Source organism: Cibotium barometz, chromosome 43 (genome assembly GCF_041138505.1).
Source record: "Cibotium barometz isolate CiBa-2024 chromosome 43, ASM4113850v1, whole genome shotgun sequence".
Lineage (NCBI taxonomy): Eukaryota > Viridiplantae > Streptophyta > Polypodiopsida > Cyatheales > Cibotiaceae > Cibotium > Cibotium barometz.
The window spans coordinates 26,282,412-26,291,771 of NC_141088.1; the positions used below are offsets into that span (position 1 = coordinate 26,282,412).

Consider the following 9,360-nt stretch of genomic DNA (forward strand, 5'->3'; position numbering starts at 1 on the left):
CCAGGTGTCCTCTGTCTCCTGCGGGCTCTGAGTGTCTCTGCTCTCCGGAGAGTAATTCCCTGCTGTGTAGGGGCTGGGAGTGGGATGGATCTCTGAAAAAATGTAGTAATCTGTGTCTGTCGTCCCCCCTCTAGAGCTGTCTGAGCCTGTAATGATGTCTCTCTGTGGCGCTGTATGTCTAGAATGAATCTCCCCAGTATGCGCTGGTCTGCTGCCTCAAAGATCTAGCGTAGGGAATGTGGCTCTCTGAATAAAATGGGATATCTCTCTCTGATGGCTGTATATGCTCTGCATCTGCATACATAATGCTCCTCACTCTCCACCTCCTCTCTGCACAATCTGCATACCCTCTCCTCTCGGGGGATCCGTGCTGCTCTGCCAGTCTCAATCTCCAATCGGTGTGATGAAACTCTAAGCTGACCAATAGCCACTCGGGAGCCGTGTGGTAAAAAGCCCTCCATGTATCTAGGTCTCTCTATAAATCCATCATCAGTGATACTCATGAAGTGATCTCTGTAGTATAGCATCTTCGGTGGAAGAGGCTATGTAGGCGATATCCATGTCTCTCGTGTATAGAGCTGCCATAGATCCTGTCTCAATACTCTGTTCCTCTCACTCTGAGAGAGACGGATATGTGGTGCATCCCTGTCATACTAGAATGGTGGTAGATGATCCATGTCTAGGCCATGCTGTGAGAACCAATGTGTGACCTGTGCATACCATGATCCTCTGTCTCCTACCTCAGCCACCTGTCTAGATGCCTCAAAAGCTCTGTATGACAATCTGTCCTGTGGCATCTCTCTGAATCTGTCTAGCAGGCATATAGTCTGGAATATGGCCTCTACCATCATAGGGGGCGCAGCAAACTCTGCTCGGATAATGTCATGAGGTACTGACGGTTTGCTGCGTATCATGCGTGCCATCATGAGGGCCTGTGGTCTCTTTATCTGTGTCCACCAATGGGTAGCAAGGCCTGGCGCCCATACCGCTGCTCCATACATCAATGCCAGTGTGACTAATGTGTCAAATTGCCACCCCTTCGTCCGAGGCTCCTGAAAATGCGCCTGGTGGCACTGTCTCTCTAGCATAGCCAATGCTGCATATCCCCGTGTCAATCTAGCTCTGGCTGCTGAACCCATGGTGAAGCGTGTGGCTGCTCTGCAGAGAAGGTAACCCCTAGGTACACGTATGATGTCACCACCTCCACCTGGCGTCCTGCGAGAGTGAATGTCAGCCGACTCCTGCCCTGTCTCGATGTATGAAAGACCATAACCTTGGTTTTCCCAAGGTTCACAGTAAGACCCCTCTGTGTGCAAAAATCATCGAGTGCATGTAGATGCTGCTGTAGACCACCTGGAGACTCAGACACTAATACAATATCGTCAGCATAAAGCATAATATGTACTGAGGTACCTGCTAAATCAACCCCATCTCCGCCTCCCCGTGTAATGAAGTCAGCCACCTCATCAATGTATAACCCAAATAGCGTGGGGCAAAGTGGGCATCCTTGCTTCACACCAATGGTGCTAGCAATAGTCTCGGACATACCTCCTGGACATCTGACTCGCCCAAAAACCTGCTCATATAATGCATAGATGCCCCATGTCATAATTGCTGGTATGCCAAGAGACTGCAGGCGCTGAAAGAGCCTCTCTCGTGGTACTGTGTCAAATGCCTTTGCGGAAATCCACAAAGCAGTAATAGAGCTTTCTCTTCCTCACTCTGGCCTGATCAATCATACATCTCAAAGTGAATACATGGTCAGTGGTAGAGAAAGCTCTCCTGAAGCCTGCCTGCCCTGATGAGCGTAAACCTGCTCGCTCAGCATATAAGCTAAGCTCTTGCTCCAACACTGCACCATAGAGTTTGGCCAGCACATGGCCAACCATAACCGTCCTATAGTTGCTCGGATCGAGCATATCCCCTGTTTTGTGAATCGGCACAATGGTGTGCATCATCCACTTCGCAGGCAAACCCTCTGCTAGTGCCCTGTTAAACAGGTGTGCAAGAAAAGGAGCCAAAGAATCTACTGTATATATGAGATGCTCACCCTGCAGGCCCGTATGGTCAGTGGCCCGTCCATGCTGTAGGCGGCAGATAGCTTCCTGTACCATCGAGTGGATAAAGAAGCTAGCTGTGGTAGGTCAAGGCTCCTGTGGCTGAGGTATAGGTGGCTGCTGTGGGGCGTGGTATAGGCCCTCTGCATATGTGTGCCATGTCTGTGGGTCTGCAATAGGTGTCGGTGTCCAAGGCTCTCTGAAGTGCCGCCATGAGACAGGGCTATCTCTACTCATGACGAAATGAAAGATCTCTAGCTCCTGTATCTCTGCGAAGGCCCGCCTTTTGCGGCGAGTAAGTCTCCTCATCTCTCTCCTCGACTCCTACTCTGTGATGGCTCCCAAGGCTCTCTGTATGTGGAGCCGTGAGTATAGGGCTCTGCACTCGTCATCATACCATCTATTCTGGGGCATAGTCCCAGATCTCGCAGGCTCTCCTGAGTGTACACGATGTGGGAAGCTCTGTAATGCAGCCGTGTGTAGGAGTGATGCCAGCTGGGCTGTAATGGTATCCATAGGTGCCAAGGGATCCATGAGTAGGAGCCCATCCTCTACTCTGCCAGTGTATATGTCTGCCATGTCATGTGTGAAGTAGATGGTAGTGTGTGGCGTCGATATGTGGGGGGGCTGGTGATACTGGTGATCCGGCTAGTGAAAATGCCAAGTATGTATGATCTACCCCAATAGGACAAGGTGGAATGGAGAATGAGGTGACAAGCTGTGATGCCTCCAAAGACCCCATAATGTAGTCTACCACCGTGCCTCCGGTCCGTGTATGACCCCCATGTGGGAAGCATGTCAGCCCTCCTGATCCCGGCCACTGTAGCATCCCATTATAAATAACGAGACGATGCCTGGCTCCCAACTCTAGTAAGTGGTCCCCATAATGTCCTCTGTCTGGTCCACTGTCCTCTGATGCCCGACTAGCCCCTATCTCCTCTGGATCCACAGGGTGGAGGATCTCCATGTCATCATAGTCATACACCTCACACTGTCTGCTCTGTGTGTGGGCATTGAAGTCGCCCGTAAGAAATACTTCCCCTAGTGTAGAATAATGCATGATCTCCTCTGACAGACAAGTGTATGGCGAGGCTCCTGGCTCCTCCTCCTGTGGCATGTCCTCTGTAATGACATAGGAGGATCCTGATGGAGAAAAGTAACATAGAGCTATGTATATAACCCTGTCCTGTGAGAGCTGTAAGCTGATCCACATGTATCTGGCCTCTGGATCCTGTGCTACCACTCTCACTCTCCCCTGTAGCTCCCGTCTGAATAGAATTGCTATTCCCCCCGACCCTCTCGAGGTACCCTGGCGTGTGGTCCTCCTGTATGCTGACTCCCACTGGAATCCCTCTACTCGAGGTAGCCCTCTCTCTGGGCTCTGATGTGTCTCTGTCAGAAGTATGATGTCTCTCCCCACCATAACATGCTTCAATCGTCGAAGCTGCACCCATAGTGAACCATTACAGTTCCATACTGCCATGCGTATCTCTGTCAGTGGCCTGGTCTATGTCCCATAGACCCCAAACCGCTAATCCATGGGCCGGCCATCAATGATGACACGACCATCTCGATAGAAGGCCTTCTTGCCTTCTCTCCTCGCGTGTAAGACTCGTGGCATGCAAGTTCTCCTATGCTCAAGCTGCATCCTCGTGAGATCATCATCCAAGAAAATAGGAGCTCCCTCTAAACCCCGTAGTATGACCCTCTTCCTCATGAAGGTGACCCTCTCCGTCTCTCCTGCAAACTGTAGGATGAGGGCTCGCTTGCGTGTTGAGTCTTTCCCGGCTCTCCATGCTTTGGTGAAGGGGAGAGGGTGCTCTTCCTTGTAGCCGAGCTTCATGCATAGAAGCTGTCCATCTTTCTCGGGAGTGGAGTCGGGTGTCTCGGCTATACCTGTGACTCGAATGTTGAGGCGGCGGGCATGCGTCATCTTCTCCTCCTCAATGGTGGTGTGAATGATTTGGTGTTTTTCCCTTTGAGTCTCCTCCCTCACTTCTTTACGGATGTTCTTCTTCACCACCTCAACCCATCCTGACTGCTTGGCTTCGAGCTTTCCCTCCATGTCCTTTGTGATCTCCTTGGAGATCTCTTCTTTGATGGCCGTGAGAGTGTTGTCATTGATCTCCCCTTCTTCCTTCTCAGTATTCTTGATGGCTACCATTTCCACTTTCAATGCACTCACCTCCTCCTTGAGTGCCGTGTTCTCTTGTTCAAGGTTCGTGACCCGTGCTTCGAGAGCCATGATGTGCCGGTGTAGTTTGTTCTCCACCTCATTGAGGTTGGAATCGGATGTCTTCTTGTTCTCCTTGATTAGTGCCTTCATTGCCCTCTCGAGGGCCTCGAGTTTCTCTTGGAGACTCGGGGCCATTCCTCCAGATCACTCTGCAGTCCTGTCCACAGGCAGGGAGGGGAGAGAGAAAGAGAGAGAGAGAGAGAGAGAGTTATGTTGCTGCCTTGGGGGCCTGAGCAAGGGTGGGTGGGGAAAAGGGGGCAAGCCAGCGCAGCGAACAGAGAACAGTGGGGAGAAGGCGGCGACAGTAGCGGACAAGGGCGGCCCCGGGCGACGAGCGTAGCAGCAACGCGATGGGAGAGAGCAGTGCGGGCAGCGCACATGGCCGCTGTGTGAGTGGGCAGCGATTAGGGCGGCGGCGCCCAGGGCAGCTGTGCAAGCGGGCGGCGAACAGGGCAAGGGAAGGTGGCGGCAGCGAACAGGGCAGGGAAGGGAAGGCGGCGGCACAGAGAGAGAGAGAGAGAGAGAGAGAGAGAGAGAGAGAGAGAGAGAGAGAGAGAGAGAGAGAGAGATTAAGCGACCGCAAGCTTCTTTTTTACTATCGGCATCTCCTGCAGGAGGGTCTCCAGCGCACACAACTAGAGAGAGAGAGAGAGAGAGAGAGAGAGAGTCGGGCTCCGTTTCAGCACGTCGGCACAGAGAGAGAGAGAGAGAGAGAGAGAGAGAGAGAGAGAGAGAGAGAGAGAGAGAGAGAGAGAGAGAGAGAGAGAGAGAGAGAGAGAGCGAAAGAAAGCTGTATTAACGTCTACTAGAGGCCGAACTCGATCTATGAGACAAATCAATGTACAACTGTCAATGTCTATTGGATGTCCAGAAAAAAAAAAGGACAAAATGAACATGAAATAAACTATGAAAGTACTGAGCTAGTGGGGGGGTGTGATGGATGGAGCACTACTACTAGAGGCTCAGTATGCAACCTATATGCGCAAGGTATACAAGAATGCAATGCAGACCTGTCTAGCTCCAACCAGTACCATAATGGGAGTGTAATATGTGATACATAGGCGATGGCGAGGCAAAAATACCTCGGAGCATGATCTCCGGGTGTGAGTGCAAGTGAGCTAGCCACTCCTAGATATGGTGCTGATGTCGAGCCCGTATCTTTGTGATCTCCCTCTGATGTAGTCTGGGAATCTGGTAGCCTGGTGCTCTCGATCTCCGTCAAGTTTAGAGGTCCGCAGCACGCTGAAGTGTAACCCCCTCCTGTGTCAGGATAGGCACTGAGATAGATCTCTGGAAGAAATCAGTGAGCTGAAGCTGTCGCCCACCTCTCCCTGTGGTATGAGTCCGTAGAGCAGTGTCTCTCTATGGCGTTGTGTCTCTAGCAAGAACTGGCCAAATCTGCGTTGGTCTGCGGACTCCATGATCTGGCAGAGTGAGGGATGTCCACTGAAGATGGTGGTTTTCTCTCTCTCTAATGACACTCATCTGCATACATAATGTTCCTCACTCTCAACCTCCTCCCGGCATAGTCTGCATATCCTCTCTGCTCTAGGGATCCGTGCTAACCTACCTGCCTCAATCTCAAGCTGGTGTGATGACACTCTAAGCTGGCCAATCACCACTCGGGCACTGTGAGGCATGTACACATCCATGTATCTAGGTCTCTGTATAAATCCATCCGCTAAGATACACATAAACTGATCTCTGTAGTATAGCATCTTCGGCGGTAGAGGCTAACTAGGTGTAATCCAAGTCTCTTGAGTGTATCGCTGCCATAAATCCTGCCGAAGGACTCTGTTCCTCTCACTGTGAGAGAGCTGGATGTGTGGTGCATGTATATCATACAGGAAAGGTGGCAGGTGATCTATGTCAAGACCATGCTGAGTGAGCCACTGTATCATCTGTGAATACCATGATCTCCTATCTCCACTCTCTGCGAGCTGCCTGGACGCCTCAAAAGCTCTATGTGAGAGTCGATCTGATGGCATATCATCCTCTGTATGAAGCACATCGTCTCGAAGAGGGCCTCTACTAGCATAGGAGGTGCAGCAAACTCCATCCGGACAATGTCATGTGGGCACAAAGGATGTCTAGGCCCTAGCCTCCCGTAAAGCAACACGAGACTAGGGAGAATCATCGCGGTGGCCAAACAGTGACATCCCTCCCGGCTTCTAAACAATTAACCTCAATTGATTATGTCTTTTGGCACATTGATCCACACATTACTAAGGTAAGGACTAACACTGTAGTATGCTAACTATGTGAAAATGTGATTAATGGTGATTAATGCTATACAATAGAGATTAACACTAATCACATGTTCGATGATGACAAAAAGAAGTAAAAAGAGAAACTATGTACCTAACATACTCCTACAATCTACTATATATTACGAAAACATTATGTATTTAGTATAATTGTTGAGATCTAAGTAGATATGGATACTTTAATGTCATGCGTTAACTTCTATGCATGCTAATGACTAAACCGGCTGCTCCATGTGTTGCAAACTGATGTCCTGGTTTTGCTTCTTTTGATCCAAAAGTGAAGATTATTGTCCCATTGCTAAATGATGAATTATTTGACCCTTGCCCTTGTTGGTTGGCCAAACCTTTTCAAGTCTCAAAATATCATCAAAAATGTCATTAAACTTGTTCATATATGCCCAAAATATGTTCCAACCATTGGTGCATGTCTATAGCACTTCTAGGTGCTTATTGGATTGTCAAATTGCTCCAATCTGCCCATATACTGCCTTTGAACGAACTTTATTTTGTCTAAGGACTTAACCGCAATCTAAAGAAACTTCAAAACCCTTGTCATTAGAGAGACATGGTTAAATCTCAAAGATTACCCACGCAACAGAGTGTTTGCATTGTGCAATCATGATTTCAACTCCTATCCAACGCACTCAAGCAAGTAGTATGACTGTGTTCCCCCCCCCCCAAAACACTCAAGAAAGTAGCATGATTTTTACAGTATGTAATACTTCTGGTTTTTTTGGTTACATGTCATTGAGCATTTATTATGATCTCTCTCTCTCTCTCTCTCTCTCTCTCTCTCTCTCTCTCTCTCTCCAATCATTACATTCGTATCAAAGCTCTCCATTGTGCCACAGAAAAAAATCTTGCGGCGTAGCAGAGAGAAATTTCATTGCAGCTAAGAAACTCAGAGAAACCTGTGGCAGGAAAAACAGCTGAAGTTAAACAGAGACATACCTGCGAGCATTCGGAAAATGGAACGGCCGGAGGAGAGACGTACATGAAGATACGCGCAGCTCCTGTGCTTCAAAACTTTCGACTCGATTAGCGTCCGCCTACTAGCTCCGCTCCCGTGTTCTGAAGAAGGGCAAAGACATTTGCACGAAAAGGTAGGTAGATCTCTTTATACAAGAATAGTATGTAGGATATGTACAGATGTGTATACAGGAGCTTATATACATATAAATACATAGATATATACATATGTATACACACGTGACTAGTATTTGTATATAAAGGTCCAACCGAAGGGCCCATTAACTCAGAAATTGCATTTAAAAGCGATATTTTTTCCAAAATAGAGAATATATTACTTAATTTATCTATTCTTTAAAATCCAAACAAGTGGGCTTTATTAGCCCCTAGGATTTATTAATTGATTGGGCCAAAATGTAAGGTTATAACCAAAACATTTTATTTAATAAAGCTATAGAGACGATGGTGGGGCCAGGTAATGAGGTGGCTTGAGAATAGAAATTATATTAACATCTTTTTTGAGGCCGATAGAGAGATGGAAAAAACTTTAAAGTTCTATAAATAAATTTCTTTTTTTTACAAGAGCTAACATCAAAATTTTAATATGATTAAGTTTCTTAAAACCTACAATTGAAACTTCTAATTGTTAAAAAATTAGTAAAACTTCTTGTCAAAACAAATCAATTTTATTGAGTATAACAATTTCAAAATTACTTGGGCTAAAAATATATTGTGATTTATAGGGTTTTCATCTACCACCCCTATAAGAAAAAACTAGCCTCGCTAATGGGTACGTAGCCTAGTGTAGTGTGGGTTTATGACCACCTATCCTCAGTGGCATGGCTGATTTATGGTCATAATTTTACCGCCTTTGGGCGAGAGATCAAGTTACCTTTGTGTGGTTGGCACTCAAGTTGCTTCTACACTCAAGGAAAAGTTTTAAAAAATCTAACCTCTTTTCCATACACGTTTCAAATAATAACTTTTGGGAACTTTGAAAATGACAATACAATACCCTTTTTGACAAAAATATTTTTTAAAAGCACCACCCTTAGAAGTACAAATTTGATGAAGCACCTTTCAATAATGGCAATTAAGCTTTTCTTAAGTTTCATCTAGATTTCTAGTTTCAATTCCTCCCCTCCTCTGTCTCTAAATTGATATTCTGTGATTAAGAAAGGACGTAATCTTTTTGGGCCCACCAACTCATTAAGTGAGCTCCTTCAGCAACATGGTGAGGCCACCCTTAGCCTCAAACAACTTGCAACCCCTTGAATTAATGAAGATAAGCACAATCTAAGGCCAATGCACAAGCATTTGCAATACTCTTAAAACTAGTCACTTATATATAACTCATTTTTGACACTATACATTCATTCTCTTGCAATAGAATACTTGTAAGCTCTTCTCTTCTCTATTTTTACTTGCATGTATGCTATTGAATCTTGATGTTAGATAGGTTTGTTTGTAGGTTTTCCACTTACATTAGCTTCTTCTTCATCCCCCCTGCCTTTTATGAAAGAAAACCATCATAAAGGGTTCATCTAGGCATAGGGAGCTCCTTCTTCACCCCATTGGCAAAGGATCATTCTATCATGACAACAAAGTGAGGATGCGAGTACACCCACATTGGGAAGTTACATTTTAGCTCAAAGGCAAGACCCAAGGACATGATTTAACATAGTTGGTTTTGCCAATAGGGACTAGCCTAGGGCTTAGCTCCGTTCATCTTCATTCCAAGCTATTACGATTACCCAATATTGCCTGGTCATAATTAGGAGGTCACACTCCAAAAAACATACGGTTTTGGAGCCTTGGATGTTTTTTTATT

The 9,360-nt window shown here is 46.7% G+C and overlaps 1 protein-coding gene across 4 annotated transcripts in view; it reads right to left on the reverse strand.

Moving 5' to 3' along the window:
- The window catches only part of GCT (RNA polymerase II transcription mediator), a 76,644-nt gene extending 68,994 nt beyond the window's left edge, over window positions 1-7,650 (reverse strand). For 2 of the 4 annotated variants that reach the window (XM_086781708.1, XM_086781707.1), the window contains exon 1: window positions 7,512-7,649. The gene's annotated coding sequence lies outside the window, so the exon portion shown is untranslated. Of the gene's footprint in view, window positions 1-7,380; window positions 7,472-7,511 lie in introns of all 4 variants that reach the window. The other 2 variants (XM_086781706.1, XM_086781705.1) reach the window with 2 other exon arrangements.
- Window positions 7,651-9,360: the final 1,710 nt, after the last annotated feature.